Source organism: Harmonia axyridis, chromosome 2 (assembly GCF_914767665.1).
Source record: "Harmonia axyridis chromosome 2, icHarAxyr1.1, whole genome shotgun sequence".
NCBI lineage: Eukaryota > Metazoa > Arthropoda > Insecta > Coleoptera > Coccinellidae > Harmonia > Harmonia axyridis.
In genome coordinates, this window is record NC_059502.1 from 58802099 (window position 1) to 58821853 (window position 19755).

The 19755-nt window shown below is 32.9% G+C and overlaps 1 protein-coding gene across 3 annotated transcripts in view; it reads left to right on the top strand.

The window, feature by feature from the left end:
* LOC123672530 (lachesin-like) overlaps positions 1–19755 on the top strand; it is a 143450-nt gene that overhangs the window by 108744 nt on the left and 14951 nt on the right. The gene's annotated exons all lie outside the window — the stretch shown is intronic.

Sequence of the window (19755 nt, forward strand, 5' to 3'; positions counted from 1 at the left end):
AACGCGAGGTTAATGCAACGTGAAAAAGTCGGTCCCTTTGAAGTTTGTAATTTAGTTCCATAAATTCACCGTGCAGACATATAAAACTGATATCCATCTTAATATTCAGGCTGATAAAGGGTTCTTTGTAAGTATGCAGCGTTCGTCCTCATACTATGGAAAAATTTGTCGGAATTTGGTCGAAAATCGTTTTACAGGCGTATAATACCTGATGTGATTTTTTTTATGTTTCTCAGCATCTAGTCAGTAAACCAGCGAATCGTACCTACAAAGAATATTAACCGAATGAAAATGTTGTCACATTTTAATATTTTTTCTGTATTTTTTTTATTCATTTTCAGCATTTTAGCATATTACAATTATCTTGAATCCATTAATTATATTCAGGTAAAAATACGTTTTCATAAATTGTAGAAGCTATTAATGCACGAATGCACCTTCTTAAATCACCTGGTTTTATATTCTTCCGTTTTTTCATTTCCTGAACACAGAGTGATTTCATTTCGTCAGAATGTTTGTAATTTTTCAAGATAGATTTTCGCAAATCAGACTAGGAGTTCCGTAAATATGACCATACTATACGAATTACTTACATGAGAAGGTATCGTATCGAGTTGTGATTTTGTGTGCAGACAGCAGATATAAAATAGTAATTTCAACTTGTGCAAAATTTTCTGTTGATGGTTTCATCAGAAATCAGAACTGAAGGTAATTCAAGCTAAGCGTAAAAAAATTATGCTGATTGTTGATTTCAATGTCAACTATCCGGCTTAAAAAATCCATTTCACTTTCAAAAAAGTGGAAAATACGGGGTCTTTCAATAAGAGGTATTATTTTGATAACGAATAAACGAGTATATTTATTATATTTTCACTGGAGGAGTTCCAAGTTCTGAGCATCCATTTCAATACATATTTCTCATAATCTTAGAAAAGATTTGGATCATTGGCGGAATGAATATCGTTGCTTTTGTAAAAGGTTTTCCAATGAGAAGTTCAATGGATGTTCGTTTCATTGTATAGAGTAAGTTATATCATTAAAGATGGAAAATGATATCAACCAAATGACCGGCATAGCTACGGTTGCAGAAACATATTCTTTTCACCAAAATTTCCGTGACCAATTCGCACATTTGCAACTGTATGTCCTCGATAACTTAACGAACTCCATCTTTAACGTCTTGAATAGATTGTAGAGCATTGGAGACCTTATCTTTGACGTGGTCCCAAAAAAAGCGTCTAAAGCTGTCAAATCACAAGATCTCGGTGGCAAATTTCGATTGCAGAATCTCACAATTCCAGCCTTAAAAAAATCATTATTCACAGCTCGGTAGTGAAATCCAGTCATCGTAGGTAATGTTTGCACCAGCTTTATTTTTGAATCCAAGGTCCAATCACACCACCAGCCCAAAAACAGTACAAAAAGGTGACAAGTTGAGGATGGAGAGGCTTTTCAACAACCATTTTTGGATTTTCCGAGCTCCAAATGCGACAATTCCGCTTATTAACCTTCGAGGTGAAAATGGGCTTCATCACTGGAGATGATTTTTCGATCAAAATCCGCATCGTGTTGATGCATTTCAAGGACTCAGTCAGCGAAGATACGACGTTTCTGGTGATCTTCATCTTGAGTTCTTTTGACATCTTGAGGCCTTAAGACCTAAGGGCCAGTTTCATAAACGAAAGTACGTTTTCCGTGAGAAATCTTCTTTACAAATGAAACATTTTTCATTAACCAATTTTGAGGTTAGAAGAGTGTGAAGTGTTCTTACTTTAAAGTCTCCATATTGGCCCTTTATGGAAAGAAAGGGATCCTTTTCTTCACGCATGCTCTATGACTTCAAAACATAACCTCATTCTGTTGTGTCATTTCCATCACACGTTTTTCTTTACCACACAACTTTTTTTGTTAAAATTATCATATATGAAATTAAGGAACTTTATTTATTTTCACTTTAAACACAAAATTTCAATTCGATTTCAATTCAAATTCAACAAAATTTCATTTTGTATGAAATATTTCCAAATGCAGATAAAAAATAACTAGTTCTCAGAGTAGCCAACTCTAGGAAATTTAGCTTTATCTAAAAGACGGTCGAAATATGTTCATGATACCAGAGCCACTTTCATGCTGTATTTGAAGGCGACTTTCAAATGAAACGGTCTTTACCAAGGGGAGCCTTTTCGGATGGATTATGAAACTGTTGGAGAAACTCTGTATCTAAGAAACATAATTTTTTGACGTTGTCAATATTTTGAAGAAATTAAATTTTGATGTTGTCAGTTTTATGAATATATTTTACGAGACAATAGTTATTTGAAGCCTCCTTTGGAATCATATTTGTTTACCATTCTCCATATTAGACGTCTTTGTTCACCGGGTAGGTGTTCTTTAGAGACGAAACAATTCTGGCCCTATGTTTTTATGCAAAATACGGTGTATTGTCGTTTGTGAAATGCTCAATTCCCAAGACCGACAAACATGGGTTTCATCAACACTATCGGCTGCAATAGCAATATTTTCAGTGATCGACGTTCACCAGTTTCACTATTGCCGGCCAAGAAGATGTTTCACGAGAATGCAAAAGCGCTTTAGTTCTGCGAATTGTGACTGCAAAACATTGAATTATCAGTTATTTTCAGTTAGTATTAGTAGTTTTCACTTGTCAAATGTCAAAAGATGACAGCTGCCCAGATAGCAGGCTATTCGAAATGAAACTTTCTTCTTGGAACCCCCTTCACGATCTAAATTAAAACAAATAATGATAAAATGAAGAAGAAAGAACAAAAGTCATAGATCTTACATTTGATCCCCAGAAGACGACTCCGATGTCGTATAATAGTCTGGAAAACTCGTAACAAATAATACGAAACCGCCCTCCGGTGTATTGAGCTGTAGACACGGTATGGACTACGTTTTCCGGTTCCGTTACACAAAATTAGATATCCTTTGTTGCATAACAAGGTTTCTCCCAGCTATCGGTACCCCCTAATGCGAATTTGAATTGTCTGTTCGATTGCAACGGGCGAATCCATTATCAATGTTACAGGAATTCACAGTTACGGGGGAGGAAATACATAATTAGATGATATGATTCAGCTGCATTTTGGTTGGACATATGCATTTCGGGAACGACATTGTCACCTCGCATGTTTTCCAATGACAATATCGTTATAAACTTATAGGGGGGTTCATTGGATATGTTTTGTCGAGTTCTCTGTTTCCTTTTATGTTTAACGTTCTTTTTTGGTTGAGGTTAAGAACAATTGCATTTTCTATGTTGTCTCATTATTTATGTAGTATATTTTTTCTTGTAATGTTAGTTACACTTCAAGCAATTTTTGAATTGAAAGTTTCATGTAATTTGATGGTATATTTGTTTTTTTTAATGTGATTTTCTTGATGTTGATTGCTTCATTTTGTACCTACAAATTATTTGGAAGAGAAAAACTTTCAAAAAGTTGCGTTTCTTTCCAAATAATTTATTCTTTCTAATTCAGTATCGTAATGAGTTCATTACACTTCTAAAAACTGTGCTGTAATGAATTCATTACAGCATCGTTTTCAGTTGTATTTTTCGTTTTGTGGTTGTCTCTGCTTTCTTCCAATCCTATAAAATTTCAACAAACGTCAATAATTGTCAGTATAATATAATATAATTTGGATATAGCGAAATGATGAAATGACATTATTATCAATTTCTGATAATTCTGGCGGTGTTAAATCGATTTCATCAGACATAATTCACGAATTTAATGCGTAATTGTAAATTATTTCAAAATTCGAAATGTACGATTCATATTCAAATTCCGTAAACTCTCAATTTTCGTAACAGTCCAACCAATTGCCAAGATACAATACAAAAATCACTAGGATATATAATCTGAATTTTTCGTTGAATTTCGACAATATTTCACAAAACTTAACTGAAATAGAGAAAATATCGTCTAATACTCGTTGCAGAATTCCAACACTCTTTCGCATTAGAGTTGGAATAGGAGCCCATTCTGCAACTAGTTTCAGAATATAGATACTATTTATTGAAAAATGCAGACGCATTGAATATCTCTGTTGAGAGTTCAGATGATATTTGTCTCTCTTTTCACGTTATTACGGGTTAACAAAAACTATTAAATACAAAACTAAGAGATGAAACTAAATATGCTATTATTAATTTTCAATAACTAGAAAATCTCATAAAACATGCATCTCTATCAGGATTTCTCCTCTAAGATTCAAAAAATTAACAGTAAAAATTGTCGTGGACAACAAATCTTAAAGAAACAAAATTATTCATCAATATTCTAGAATAAACCCTCTTACATAAACCTACAACTTCTAAGGGTCGTTGGCCAGACGAATATTTATTATTAAACTAAGGTCATATCCATTATATGTCCACCTACATATTTTTACAGCAACATGCAAAATGCATTGGAGAACTGGTTCTACACATAAAATCGTTGTTTCGCCTTACTGGAAAAGTGGATCAATCGCCAGCTGATTTCAATATAGCCTGCTTACTTCAGAGCAGTTAAGTTGTTCAGAAGTTTCATTTTTTCGGACTTAAATTCATCACTTTGTCACGCATATGTTCAATACGTGTTCTTGTAGAAAACATGACCATCTTCAACAATGTAATAAAGAATAACAATTATTGTTTATCATCATTTTCAAGAACATAATACTTGAAGGATACAGTTTATGTTTTCTATTTAGATATAAGGAACAACCATCAGCAGACAAATATCTAACACATATATCTACTTATCAGTCCCTCTGAAGAATGAAGGTGAAAGTATGTCCTGAAAGATGGACATAAAACTGAAACTTAACTCATAAAATCATAATGAAAAATTATAGCTTATAAGCTGTAATTTTTTATTTACACTATAGTATTCTACATTAATCGAACTCTTTGAGTTCTAAATACTCAATAACATTTCCAAGAAATGTATACGTAAATCCAACTGATTTACGTATATGTAATAAAACACAAATTGTTGTGAGAAAATTCGAATTGATTTCTCCAAACTTACTCAGACCTCATTAATATTTATTTATTGATGTTTGAAAATTTCTAAGAGGTAGCTACCATTCTTTTCACACTAGCTTAGAACCTATTTGGATCATGAGTGTTGAAATCATTCAGTTCAAGTATGTCCTCACGAATGTCACAATGCTATAAATGGGCATCTGGAATTATGGAGAACTTCAATAAGCGCCTTCTATCACGAGTGAGTTTTTCCCTTCGGACATATGCAAATGAGATGATTATAATTGATGATGCAGTATATTACAAAATAATTTTTGTTTTGCATGTTATTGAAGGTAATCCACAGCAATAAAAGCCAAATATGGAGGATTCGTACTAAGCGTTGAGTTGAATTTTATGAATATGAAAATATCAGACCCAACATTCCAAGGAATTATATTCAGCATATATACCCATATAACAACCTCATTCATTAAGATTTTTTATTGCACAAAAGCCGTTTGGAAAGTATTAACATTCAATGTGATGTGAGATATTACAAAGAAAAGATTGGATTTTCTGCATAAATGTTGATTACCTGTAAATGTAAAACGTTACGACTAAAGCCATACAGCAAATTTCGCATCATAATAAATTTCATTCTATTAAAAGTGGCTCTCCCTTCATGCTTTTTTATGAATGTTGAATTGTCAACATTCATGAAATGAAAATGATTTCGATATCATTTAAATGAAAAACTAAATGGTGTTATAGTTTTATATTCGGGAACCAAAATAATGTATTGACATTATTTTGGTTCCCGAATATAAAACTATAACACCATTTAGTTTTTCATTTAAATGATATCGAAATCATTTTCATTATTTCTCATATTTCATCGAATATTCTTATAACTTATTAAAATTACTACAGTGATATTCTGCAATCCTGCAGTATTTCAACTCACAGATGCAAATCTATGCGTTCTTAATTAAGAATAAAATATTCAATTATTCATAACTCAGAATCTACACCTTCAAACTAGAACTCGCGTTCAAAATATTCTTATACTCATAAAAATAACATAAAACTTTTTCCATCATTTTTTCAAACTGAGTTTTATCATGAAATCAACTTTAGCATTCAAATATAATAAAAGAAACTAATTTTCACGGATATTCTAATGTTTACAAAAATTATTCCGATAACTTCTTCAGGTTACCTACATTTCGAAATGAACGAAATGTAGGTAAACATTAAAATATTTGTGGAAATGACTTTGTTCAATTTTATTTATAACGCATTTCCTTCAAGTAAGGACCGAATTTATTAAATAAGTTCAACAATTCATTGGTTAGCAAAATTTTATTCCGCTGTATTGGAATTCTTCGAACTGTTATATTATTTAAGCCACCAAACCACTAAATAAATTTTGAAAGAATGAAATGAAAACGTCGTATTTGAAAATTTGAATTACAAATGACACATTGGCAATCGAATTAAGCTTAAATATTCTTGTTTTTATCTATTACTTCAACCCATTAATGATCCAAAAAGGTCATCTAAGTTTTCGCATTTAAAAATTTAAAATTAAATTTTTTTCGCGAATTTTCTGAAAGAATTTATTGAGACATAGAAGATATATTTAGATATTAATATTTTCATCATATGAAACTTAAGTACCACTTCTTTTATTATTTTATTTTGATCCCGTTGACTAAGAATATGCTATGAATTTTGAGATTTGTTCATTATTTCTAGGTGTTTATATTTATGAAAGCTGAAATTCGACAGGAACATTTGTATGGATTTGTTGTTACGTAATTTTTTTAATTTCTTCCTGAATTTTGTATGGTGCTGGTGACATGATTAAGATGAGATTTTGTTTAAAATTGTCATGGATTCGTTATTCAAATCCAAATGAAATTATACGTTGTGCTATCAACAAACATCAAATATTTTAGACGCATCATTGATGAAAGTTATCATTTAAATATAGAATTCCACGCGGACAATGTTGTGGGCAAAATCTAGTATAAATTATTTTAATTCAACTTCTCCCTTAACTCCATTTGATCACTGAAGAGAAAAAATGTTTTAACCTTAATTTAATATTTCAAAATTCTAAGAGAAAATTTTTAGGAGAAATATTCGTAATTCTTATGTTTGGAGAAAATGCATTTGATGGCTATTGGATATATTAGGTACTATCTCTATCCTGATTTTTTTTTATCCCATAGCGTTTGAGATATTTCCAACTTTTAGTTTCTACAGGACAATTCGATACAAAATTTGTGCAGCAATTATGGACTACAATAACAGCGAAAATATGTAACTTCTATTTTCATTATTACAATAAAAAATTATTGATTATAATAATTTCTACTTATCGGGATTATATAGTTAAACTACGTTAACGATGTCGATGTTACCCATGCTTAAAATTGGCACGTAGATAATAGTAGGGTTTCGAATTTTACCATATTATAAGTGGAGTTATTATATTATGTTATCTTTTCGGTAACTCATTCAACCAAGGAGACCTGAAAAATTTGCTTTTTATCTGACTTATGGTTCTATAAATCCTCACAAGGTCTCGTTAGTTGACGATTAATATTCATGAAAATCGTGGACAATTTGGAACTAATATTTGGTTGTTTTCCTACTTGGTTAGATACTATGAAACGATATGTCACGAATTGCACGTTGTGTACTGGATGGCGTAAAGGAAAATTATAGGTCCTTCACTCTACAAAGTCTTTAGTATAGAGTTCTATCGTAGGTACTTTTTTGGGTAGCGTAACATAATTATCTTTCAAGGAAGGTCTTATTTATGTACACATTGTTCATCGACCATCAGAAAACCGCTGACTTGACCTTAGGAACTTTTGAGCTCTCGTTCATTCAGGCACCTTTTATGCTATTTTTGTAGATCAATTTATACAGACGAGGAGTAATGATAATACGATCTTCATAATATTTGAACATTTTTTTTTCATATAGGTACAAACTGAATTTCAATCTGCTGCTACAGAAATATTACTCATTCATTTTACCTCTGCCGCTCCTGCGATGACCAAATTTGATCTTCTTTCTCCTTTCGAAGCAAATAAGTAGAGGGCAGCACTGTATGACGGTAGATTATTCTTTCAACAGAATTATAGTTTTACTTCTTTTGTAATGCTTTTTTCACGATTTTTTTAAAAATATGTATATCAGTGCTTTGTACATTGCACATATCATCAATTCTTCTGTGAAAAATGAAAAGTTACCAAAATTTTTTCTACATTCCCAAATCAAAAATATTTACTTTCTACAATGTAGATTATTGTTCAAGGAAATTATGTGAAATCCCCATAAAATCGGTAATTTGTAAGACGAAATATCTCTAATTTCGTTTTCACTGAGCAGCCACATGGTGATGTTCCCTCTAAATGTATTTAATTCGAAAACCAAACATTTTTTAATTCCGAGAGTCAATAATTATTCGATTTATTCACCGTTTACTCAATTGTATAGTTTTAGATAATTCATTTTCCTTTTTGTTGATTCTGATATTTTTTTAGTTGGAAAATGTATTTCTAAACAAGGATGTATACAGAGAATTCCGGGAAGAATGCGACAAACGTATCCGTTTGTCGCATTTCACACATGAGACGAACATCACCCTGTATATCCCAAGGCACTGAGGCGATTGAAACCTCTTGATACGTGTCCTCCATGATGACCTTAATTCTTGGATCCATTTATCGCATTCTTTCCGGGACACCCTGTATATCAAAAAGGTATATCAGATAGAGAAGGTTTTGCCTGACAATGACAATGATGTCATAATTTTGACACTTACTGATATAAGATTGCCTTCATCAAGTGGACACATTAGACCCTTATAATATACAGGTAATCATAAATCGATCAAAGCCACCATAAATGTACAACCATTTCACATAATAGTAGAAAAGAAGATCAATGACTTTACCTGTTGAGATTGCTATCTCTGAAAATATTACCAGAGAAACTTCATTTTCAATTAGCCTACGGTATTCTCAAATGCAAATTATTCGGCTGATCAACTGAGATGACTCGACTTGAACTTGAGTTGATTTCAAGTCAAGCTCAAGCTACTTGAGCTTGAGCTTGAGTCAAGTAGCTTGAATATCAAGCCGTGAATCCCTAGCTGAAACGATATAGACTCCTTTTAAACGATTTTCTCAAAAATGTTTAAGTTTTGAAAAGAAGTGCATTCCATGGGAAAACGAATCTTAACAAGATATTTATGTTAAGTTTTTGGTCAGTAGTTTTTCTCTACATTATGTATTGCAACATTGGATTTCCTCCTAAAAATTCGGAGTTTTCGTTCGAAATCTGTAATTTTGCAGAACAGATTTTTTGATCGATATTCTTAATCACTGTAAAAATTGTAGAAACTTGAGATGCACTTCCAGAAGGAAGCACTCAACTCCACGTGAGTATACCGGACAATTGTACCAACTTAGCGCCAAAAATCCTGGCTTCATGTTGAAGCGTAGAAACAATTAGGTTAATTTGCTGTATTCGTAACATTTCAAGATTATGGGCCATTTCTTCCCTCACCTCCCGAACGAGCGCTACTATACAACATTGTAAGGTCAAATGTGAACAATAAAATTAAATTCAAACGATCTCACGTTTCCATGGCCGTTTGGAATCCAAACATTCCATGTTTCTTCACGCCAATTAATTTTTATTCATCCTGGTGGAAGAAGTAGTTTCGGAAATGTCTGCGCCCTAAAATTAGGCAATTTCAACACGTTTGTCGGATCACTTGGATAATCCGTAACAGGCATCTTACTTTGAATGGATTTTTTTTAAAGAATTCGCCATATTCATCATTTCATTACCTATGACAAACATTGATATATAGAGGGTTTTTTTTTTCGAGGTATATAACTTTAAGTTGGCATTACTGTTTAAGATGGTGACCGAGCACTCAAGTGATTTATTCTCAGTTTGGTTTGGCAATTCATCATGAATAGACTCACGCCTAAACAACGCTTGCAAATAGTGCAATTTTATTTCGAAAATAATGGTTCTGTGCGGAATACGTATCGCGCACTACGTTCATTAGCGATGAAGCGCACTTCTGGTTGAATGGCTACGTCAACAAACAAAACTGCCGCATTTGGAGTGAAGCTAATCCTCAAGTGTATGTCGAAACACCGTTACATCCGTAAAAACTGAGTGTTTGGTGCGCTTTATGGGCTGGTGGAATCATTGGTCCGTACTTCTTCAAAAACGATGATGGCCAGAACGTTACAGTCAATGGTGATCGGTATAGAGCCATGATTACTAACTTTTTCATTCCTGAATTGAACAACCATGATGTCCAGGAGCTGTGGTTCCAACAAGACGGCGCAACATGTCACACAGCTCGTGCCACAATCGATTTATTGAAAGACACGTTTGGTGACCGCTTAATTTCACGTTTTGGACCTGTGAATTGGCCTCCAAGATCTTGTGATTTAACACCGCTAGACTACTTTCTGTGGGGCTATATGAAGTCATTGGTCTATGCGGATAAGCCACAAACGCTTGACTATTTGGAAGACAATATTCGCCGTGTTATTACCGATATACGGCCACAAATGTTGGAAAAAGTCACCGAAAATTGGACGTCCAGATTGGACTACATCCGAGCCAGCCGTGGCGGTCATATACCAGAAATCATATTTAAAATGTAATGCCACAAGATTATCTTGCGGATAAATAAAATTCATGTCAATCGAATAATCCATCGTTGTTTTATTGTAATTTAAGGTTCTATAGCTCTAAAAAAAACCCTTTAGTAAATACCTAAATTTTAATTCGACATGAAGGTAATCATAAATATTTAGTGACAAAAAATGTCTTTTCTGACTGAAGCTATCTAAGAACACTTCGAAATTTGCCAAGAATGTCATACATCTAAATTATATTCGTTATCAATTCAATCAATAATACTGACTACTGTAAACATTCCAAATATGTTTTGACGTGGGTGGCCTTATCTACGGTCATAATAAAATATAATTTCTGCCGAAATAATATCCTTGTTTATATTCATTCCTATCAATGCTTGATGTGTTCCAGCCATAACGTTTATACGCAAACAAGCTTTCAGAGGCGAACAGGACCCGAACAGATTGAGAACTAAAAATAAAGAGATTTTAAGAGCTCCCAGAAATATTATTCTGCTGAAATGATCCCGCCAACGTCATATGGTCAACGTATGCGTATGGAAATTTAGTCAACAAATCTCTTATTTCTTCTCCTTCATATTTGACAAAACTATATAACGGGTGTTTTTTTTCGAGATATATAACTTTAAGTTGGTATTACTGTTCAAGATGGCGACCGATTTAACAGCTGTCAAGTGATTTATTCTCAGTTTGGTTTGGCAATTTATTATGATAAGACTCACGCCTGAACAACGCTTGCAAATAGTGCAATTTTATTTCGAAAATAATGGTTCTGTGAGGAATAAGTATCGCGCACTACGTCCATTTTATTTTGTTTAGCGATGAAGCACACTTCTGGTTGAATGGCTACGTCAAAAAATAAAACTGCCGCATTTGGAGTGAAGCTAATCCTCAAGTGTATGTCGAAACAACGTTACATCCAGAAAAACTGACTATTTGGTGCGCTTTATAGGCTGGTGGAATCATTGGTCGGTATACTTCTTCAAAAACGATGATGGCCAGAACGTTACAGTCAATGGTGATCGGTATAGAGCCATGATTACTAATTTTTTCATTCCTGAATTGAACAACCATGATGTCCAGGAGCTGTGGTTCCAACAAGACGGCGCAACATGTCACACAGCTCGTGCCACAATCGATTTATTGAAAGACACGTTTGGTGACCGCCTAATTTCACGTTTTGGACCTGTGAATTGGCCTCCGAGATCTTGTGATTTAACACCACTAGACTACTATCTGTGAGGCTATGTAAAGTCATTGGTCTATGCGGATAAGCCACAAACCCTTGACCATTTGAAAGACAACATTTGCCGTGTTATTGCCGATATACGGCCACAAATGTTGGAAAAAGTCATCGAAAATTGGACGTCCAGATTGGACTACATCCGACCCAGCCGTGGCAGTCGTATGCCAGAAATCATATTCAAAATGTAATGCCACAAGATTATCTTGCGGATAAATAAAATTCATGTCAATCGAATAATCCATCGTTGTTTTATTGCAATTTGAAGTTCTATAGCTCTAAAAAAATACCCTTTATATGATTACCACAAATACCAAACGTATTGTTGTCTTTCCGCATAGCATACATAAAAATATAATATTTATTTCTCTATGTTTAGATTGCATGTAAAAAATTTCGTTTCAAATCAGGCCTTCTAGTGTGAACAAATACTTACCTACCATAAGAAAATCAATGCATGTGGTAGATACTTCCCTAAATCATTAGGGCATCGATTTGTCCATTAACTTTCAGACTATTTTGTTTTTCACGATATCTGTCATGTGGTTTTGATATTCACCTCTGCTTTCATAAGTGAGTCTCTTCTTTTTTATATTTTCAATTGGGTTTACTCAATTGATGTTCTTACGTATATGATCTTCACAACGTCTATAATATAGGTTGGCATCCTCAAATCTTCGACAGGGTTGTAGTTAACTTATATTTTTATCTCGTTATTCGGATGTCGACGCGTCCTTCCTAAAATGTTTCTCTTCAGGAAAGTCTAACTAAGTATCTGTGGGTTTTTTGGCTAGTGGGTTAAGTCAGCTCATTGCTGAGTTTGTTTTATCCACTGAGTACTTTATATGGTTCTAGTGTTTTACCCGAATATTTTACTCAATTCTCCCATTTTATTTTTCTCCATCTATCTTTAAATTTGAGTTTATCGTTTTTCTTCTTTTTTTCTCTAGTCTTCTTTTCTGTGGGCAATACCTTGGCTTTGCTATTAATGAATCATTCGTCTATATTTATTCAGTCTGATTGCTACTTCCGTATCATCTGCATACAGGGCTAGTAAATGTCTTGGGTTTTGTTGAAACGCATGTATCGTATGTATAGATATTGAAGAGTAAAGGTCCTTGAACTGAGCCTTGAGGCACTCCATTCTACTTGTTTATTCTAGAGGTAGATACTGCGTCATCTATTTTGACGTTGAAATTCCTAGGTAGTTTCTTATTATTTTTCAAGTTTTCATAGTATGATGATATGAAGGCAATCATTTTATTCTTTCACCGGAAAATGAAACGACTACATATCAAAGAATACACAACTAAATCTGAAAAAAACAAAGAATATAAAATTCTACGTCAAAATAGATGTCAGCTATTCGACGCTATTATATACAAAATCAAAACGTCCTAAAACAAAGTCAACGCTTCTGTATTTTCTTCAAAAGTTGGAGATTTTTTTTTATGAATGTATTTCTTGGAAGTCTTATTGGAGTTGTTTTAATCAAAAATTGTTTGTGTTTGTTAATAAATTAAGGCCTCAAGTGTTTTTCGAAACAATTTTCCATCGCGATTTGAGAAAATGTTTGTTTTCTTTCATAATGTTTTCTATATTTAATTTATATCTAGATGTTTCTGAAAAAAATGACTGAGTATAATTTGCTAATTTCTGGTGACGATCATCTTAATATTTTTGCTTATTGTAATTGAGTAAAACTATGTATGCAAAACAACTCGAATTGAGGAACTGACAAATTCGATCCATAATAAAACTGGAATGGAAGGAATCACAGTAACTATTCAACACTCTCTTCCCATCTTACAATAATTCCTTTCATTATTATATGACCGGATTTTCAAGTGAATAAATTGCCTTGAATAATCGACTTCAATTTTGTTTCTGCATGGAGGCTTAATGAAGCAAAGTCATTCAACGTTCAAGAATATTGAATGAAGGAAAATGAACACAGGATATGAGGAATTTTCACCTCTCGTTATGTTGAACATGAAAGGAAATGTTTGTGTATGAAAAGTTGTTACGAAGAAAATTCACAATTACAATATTTCGAAAATCGAACATGTTTTGGATTTTTAGTTACTATTTCAACGCAGTAACGTACATACTAAAACACTATTAAATTATAAATTATTTGATCTGATCACTGTAAAAAATGTTTTAGAATTTTTCGAATATCTCTCACAGAAACCAAAATATTTAAAACCTACGGTTTTAAATATTTTTTTTTTAATATTTCGAAAAAAGAGATCGGGGTTCTTGAAAATTTTTCCTATGAGCCTTATTGTTTTGAAGATTTCAGTGTGCATCGAATTGGATACCCTGTATCTGTACCTACCAATTGAAGCAAATTGAAAAATATTTCTACCTAGGGGAAATACGTGCCCCTGATCTACAAATATGCTCAAATGCGCTTAATGAATTTTAACCCCATGTCATTTCGCTGAAATAAGATAAAAATATATTTTCACGCAACTATATGGTTCATTTTTTTAAGAACCGAGTTGATCAATGTCGTTTTTGTACACAAAAAATTTTACCGAAATCTGCTCAATATTTTCTGGAACATAGAAATTCTCCAGAATAAATTTTTACTCTTTCAGTTATAGTTTTATTGACAATTCTCCAGATTTTTCACCTAGGCTTGGTCAAGAAACGTATAGTGGTTTTGTCGATAATATTCAAACGAACCTCACTAACAAAAAACCTAGTATTTTGTTTTAATCAATCCATGCAGCTTTTGAACCTTGATAACAACTGTCTGACGTCAAGTCGTAACTGTTTTACAACATACTGAATAAATTCATTTTATAACTTCAGAACCTTCCTCCTATCCTTCGTCGATTGTTCTTCAGGCAGTAAATTCAATTTATGGGTGAAGTAAGAATAAGTGGTCCTCAAAGAAACAACTACATTAGGTTGATAATATTGATTGAAGGTGGAGAAGTTATCTCTCTATCTGAGATTTTTTTGATTTTAATGTTGTTAATATTTTTAATATTATTTATTTGATATTGAAATACCATAAACAGAATTATGGGTCTTGTTCAAAATTCGTATTATATGAATTAACCAAAATAAATATCCTTCAGGTAAGCTTCTTTAGGTCTTCACTAAAATTGCCAACATTTCATAAGCGGGATTGCCCTATTCTACTTCCATGCATAATTTACACGCTCGTGTTTCATTATAATGCATTAAGGTACTAATAAGGCATAAGCACAAATTGAAGTGCTTATTCAATTTTCAATGTGCTCAGGCCACACATGAAGCTTTCTTCGAAATAACGGTCTATTGAAGTTCTTAGATGGAATATTTATTTGTATAAATTTCATTGGGTAGCTTGATTTTCACGTCTCATAACTATGATATAAAATATTTCTGTGCTTCTGCGCATTGTAGGGTGAAGAAATTCGCTCGTTTTTATTCAATAGGTACCATTCTTTATAGTATGCTACTACATAAATTTCCACACAAAAGGAGCTCAACTGTGAAGCTAACAAAAGCCAGAATTCTTTTACAAAAACCTAAATCAAAGAATTTGGCACTGGGTTCACAAGAGAGACTTAAATGAGCCTTTGGTGCAATGAGATTGGCATTTGGTAATGCCAGTTCAGGCTGAATCTAATAGAACCCGTGATATCTCAAATGAAGGACAAATATTTTCGTATTAGGATATTGAATCAGCCTGAATAGAGCCTAAAATCATTATGTAAGTGTTTTGGTTATGACGGTAAAGCTAGCAAAACCCAGGATTTTTTTAAAGAACTTAAAACAAGAAATTTGACAGTAGGTTCAAACGTAAGCATGAAATGATGGTGCAATCATCTTAGAGGAAAACTAGAAGAACCAAGGATATATCCTAGAACTAAAGAGCGAAACATGTCGTATAGTAGGGTGATAAATTTATCACCCTACTATATGTACTATATAGTACATGTTTCGCTCTTTAGTTTAGGTCAATTTTCAAACTAATTAGCTTGAAAATTGTCCAAAATTTTTGTACAAGTAATCTTATTCTTTGAAAACGTAAATTAACAAATTTGATAGTGAATTCAAACTTATAGATATCGGTTCTTATATTTGGTACTGCCAGTTTAGTGAATCTACTAGAACCCATGATATCTCGTTAAACTGAAGAGCAAAATATTTCGTAAGAGGGTAATGAATTAGCCTGAAGAGAGCCTAAAAAAATCGATTAGCTTGTTGGTTCTGTCAGCTTAACGTTACGTTAGCAGAACCCGTTAGATTTCTACTACAATTGGAGAGCAAACACTTTTTCAATATGGTAGTAAATTACCCTGAAATTATTGCCAGAAAAAAAATTGGAAATTCCAAATTGACTGTGCCAATTCTTTTTTAACTGAAACATCAATTCCTTTCAATATTTTGTTTAGATTTTTTATGATTATGCTGATATGATCAACAAGAAATTTTTCATTAAGTTTGAAACTGTTAATCTTCATCTGCACGCCAAGTCTTGACTAGTTTGTATATATCATCTCTGAAATATTCAGTATTTTTTCGTATTTGGAGCCGAATCATCAAATTTGATGAAAGAGCACTCTTAAGACCCTACCAAATGGGGAACAGGGTCATTATCTACGATACTCAATAGTCCATATACCCAGGTAGGAGAAACAAAATAAACGAAAACAAGCCTTTCTTTATCCCAAAACTGCAAAGATTCAACAATTTGGTGAAGTACTTTCACTGCCAAAGAATGCAATCACACTCATTATCATTCCCATTAAAAAAAGTTGCAATTCATATAGGAAACAACTATGAGCCTATTACTATTCAACTGTCCAACTTAATGTTTTAATTGCAGACGCATCATGTGGAAAGCAAATTGAATTACGCCCAGAAAATGGCCGCATGTTGTTCGAACACGTCGAAACACAGGAACTTCCTGTCTTTGAAGGCTTATGGACGTAATTCGGCCACTTCCGTTCGGGAGCGGCGCACGTGCTCTGATTGATCGAGCACACCTACTAAAATATGCTTTTTCTATCGAATTCGATCTATCAGTTTTCCTCAGGGGATTCCAAGGAAAAATCTATCCTAAAAAAATACCCTGATGATATCTCAAAAATTAGGAAAGCGCGGAAGTCAAGAGCTTTTGAGCGCTCTTTCATAGAATTTGAGAACGGATTCATCGTTAGTGATAAGAACCTCATCATTAGAGAAAATTCCCAGCTCAAGATATTGCAAGCATTTTGAGCTATCACGAAATGATAGAGTGATCTGCTTGCTAAACGACCGCTCTAAAACAGTTACACCCAATTGCAGGAGCTTTCATTAAAATCTAATGCCGTATTGAAATCCTCCATTAAACGGTGGCGGCTCCTCCTACTGGAAGATTAAAATTTTGATGGTGACATTAAATTTCAATGAAAGTTCCTGCAATTTGAAGTTCAAGTTCATCTTTCGACCAATTTGAACTTGGTCAACGTTTTGTCTTTAAATTTAGACTTTGTAAGGTGATTGCAATTTTATAATAGACTTTTTTGTGTTTATGTTTTATGTCATTCTATTTCAGCTTTTATACATTGAGCAAAATGTAACTGTTAATTTCCATTATTCTCTGTACTCAGATTAGTCACCTTTATTCGATTGAATGAACTTGCCATGATAAAGTCTAAATATGTAGACGAAACGTTGGCTTAGTCCAAATTGGTTGATTTCAATGGTCCTGTAAATTGAAATTCTTCATGATAGAGTAATTAACAAAGATAGAGGAAGTATACGCATTTTTTACATGTTCCCAACATGGTTAGATTACGTTGTCAGATTGTGATATATTTTCAAATTTACAATTTTACTACATCGTTATGAATGTATATTATATTGAATTAAATATATTTATTCGAGTGATTTCCGATTGAATATGCAAATTTGAATATTTGGAATCCGATATTTTTCCTTATTGTCGAATTTATAATGAGCAGAATATTTATTATTTTCTGTATCTACCTGCTGAAATCCAAGGTTTCGCAACTTTGGCTCTCCTAGTGTCATCGGTTGTTTCACCTCGTTTGGCGCGCCTAAAATTTATTTTCTGAATTTCTGATATATTTAGGTATTTATCTAAATATATTTTGAGTTAATATGAATCTTTTATTCACTATGGGACGTAAGAAGTGCATTCTTTGTGGAGAAACTCGCGAATTGAATGAAATATCGTATCACTACTATTTTTTCATTTCCGCGCGCTCCATGTCAAATTTGATAGTTCATGTTGGGGACAAAATTTGCTTACTGAAAATAACATATTTTCCATCTATCTATGTTTATTACTCTAAGGCAATGGCTTAACATAAAAAGCAATCGAGAGGCGTTGAGTCGCGAGGAGTCAGTTAACAGGACCACTTCTGTAAATTAAATTGTTACCAAATTGATTTTGCGCACTAAATTGATTTTTAAGCGCGCTATATGGCAAATATTTTTAGAATATAATGTATGCTTAATTTTTGGAAACAAAAAACAACCGAAACCGTAACATTTCGAAAGAAATAAGGAAATAAGAAAGAAATAAGCGTGTAAACCATAGGAACCAGTCAATTTAAATGGATGATGATGATTCGTTAATGGCTTGAGGATTGTTTTTACTCCATATACGGCAATTTTGCTTATTGACGAAGCCATATAAACAGAATAGAGCTTCATCACTAAACAACAACCATCGCAACTTCTTATGTCGCTTAAAAAACAGAAAATAAGAAATATCTACACAATATGTATTATCAATCAATATTCTGTGTAGCCATACTTCAATCAAGAATGAGATCACAATAGCCATAACATTTTATCATCTATTGAACACCTATAATAATTTATGATCCATAAAAATGAATACCTATATATTTCACATTGATTCCTAAAAATAGCAAAATGCCATATAATTCATCGTCAATCTCACTTCACCTTGATCCAATTCGTTTCTATACCCTTATATCTATTGACATATCATTCAACAGGTCTCTCCATCATGGCATTCACCTCGTTCTGGGACTTAGAACTGGGTCGAATATAATTTTAATTTGATATTTTCATTCCATATTAGATGAATCATTTTGAACTCGTAATCGAACAAAATTCAGATCAGAAATAAGAAATATGATTATTAATAAATATTTCACCTATTATAACACAGTTGGTCCTATCGGTCGGTCAAGACATTTTCTGATTATAGGGGCTTATACTATATCAATTTTCCATTGAGTAAATGTCCATTTCAAGACAATGAAAATGCATATTTCTAATTATTGATATAAGTTAGTTATAAATTGTTTGTTACATTTTTCTAATTTACTTCATTGATTTTTTCATCTTTTTATCATTATGAATTGTTTTGTTAACCCCTGTATATAATAGAAAAAAAGTAAACTCAAAAAAATAATAGCTAAAATCGGTAAAAGAGTTCAAGAGAAAATTAACCACAAACTTCGTTGAGATTTTGTTCGTTCCCCTCAATTTTTCCAGTGGGATAGTTAGTCAACTGAGTAACTGATTAACTACACTATCTTTTTGCTGAAAAACGATATGAAGGACTTATTCCTTCCTTCACCTTCTAACACTGCTGAGTATCTTTATCTATATGTATAAAATACATATCTACACCTAAAGTTGAGTGTGGTTCCCAGAAACAGAGAACTGTCTGGAATGCGATATCATCAAAAGTTGGTTCATACCTATTTTCGGCAGCTCGTATAAAGCAACGGCAAAGGAGCTTCAAGAGAGACGTCAAGGAAATAAGATCACTAAAACGATAGCGGCAAACTTTAAGAATTCAACACATGGTCGCTAATTCCGAG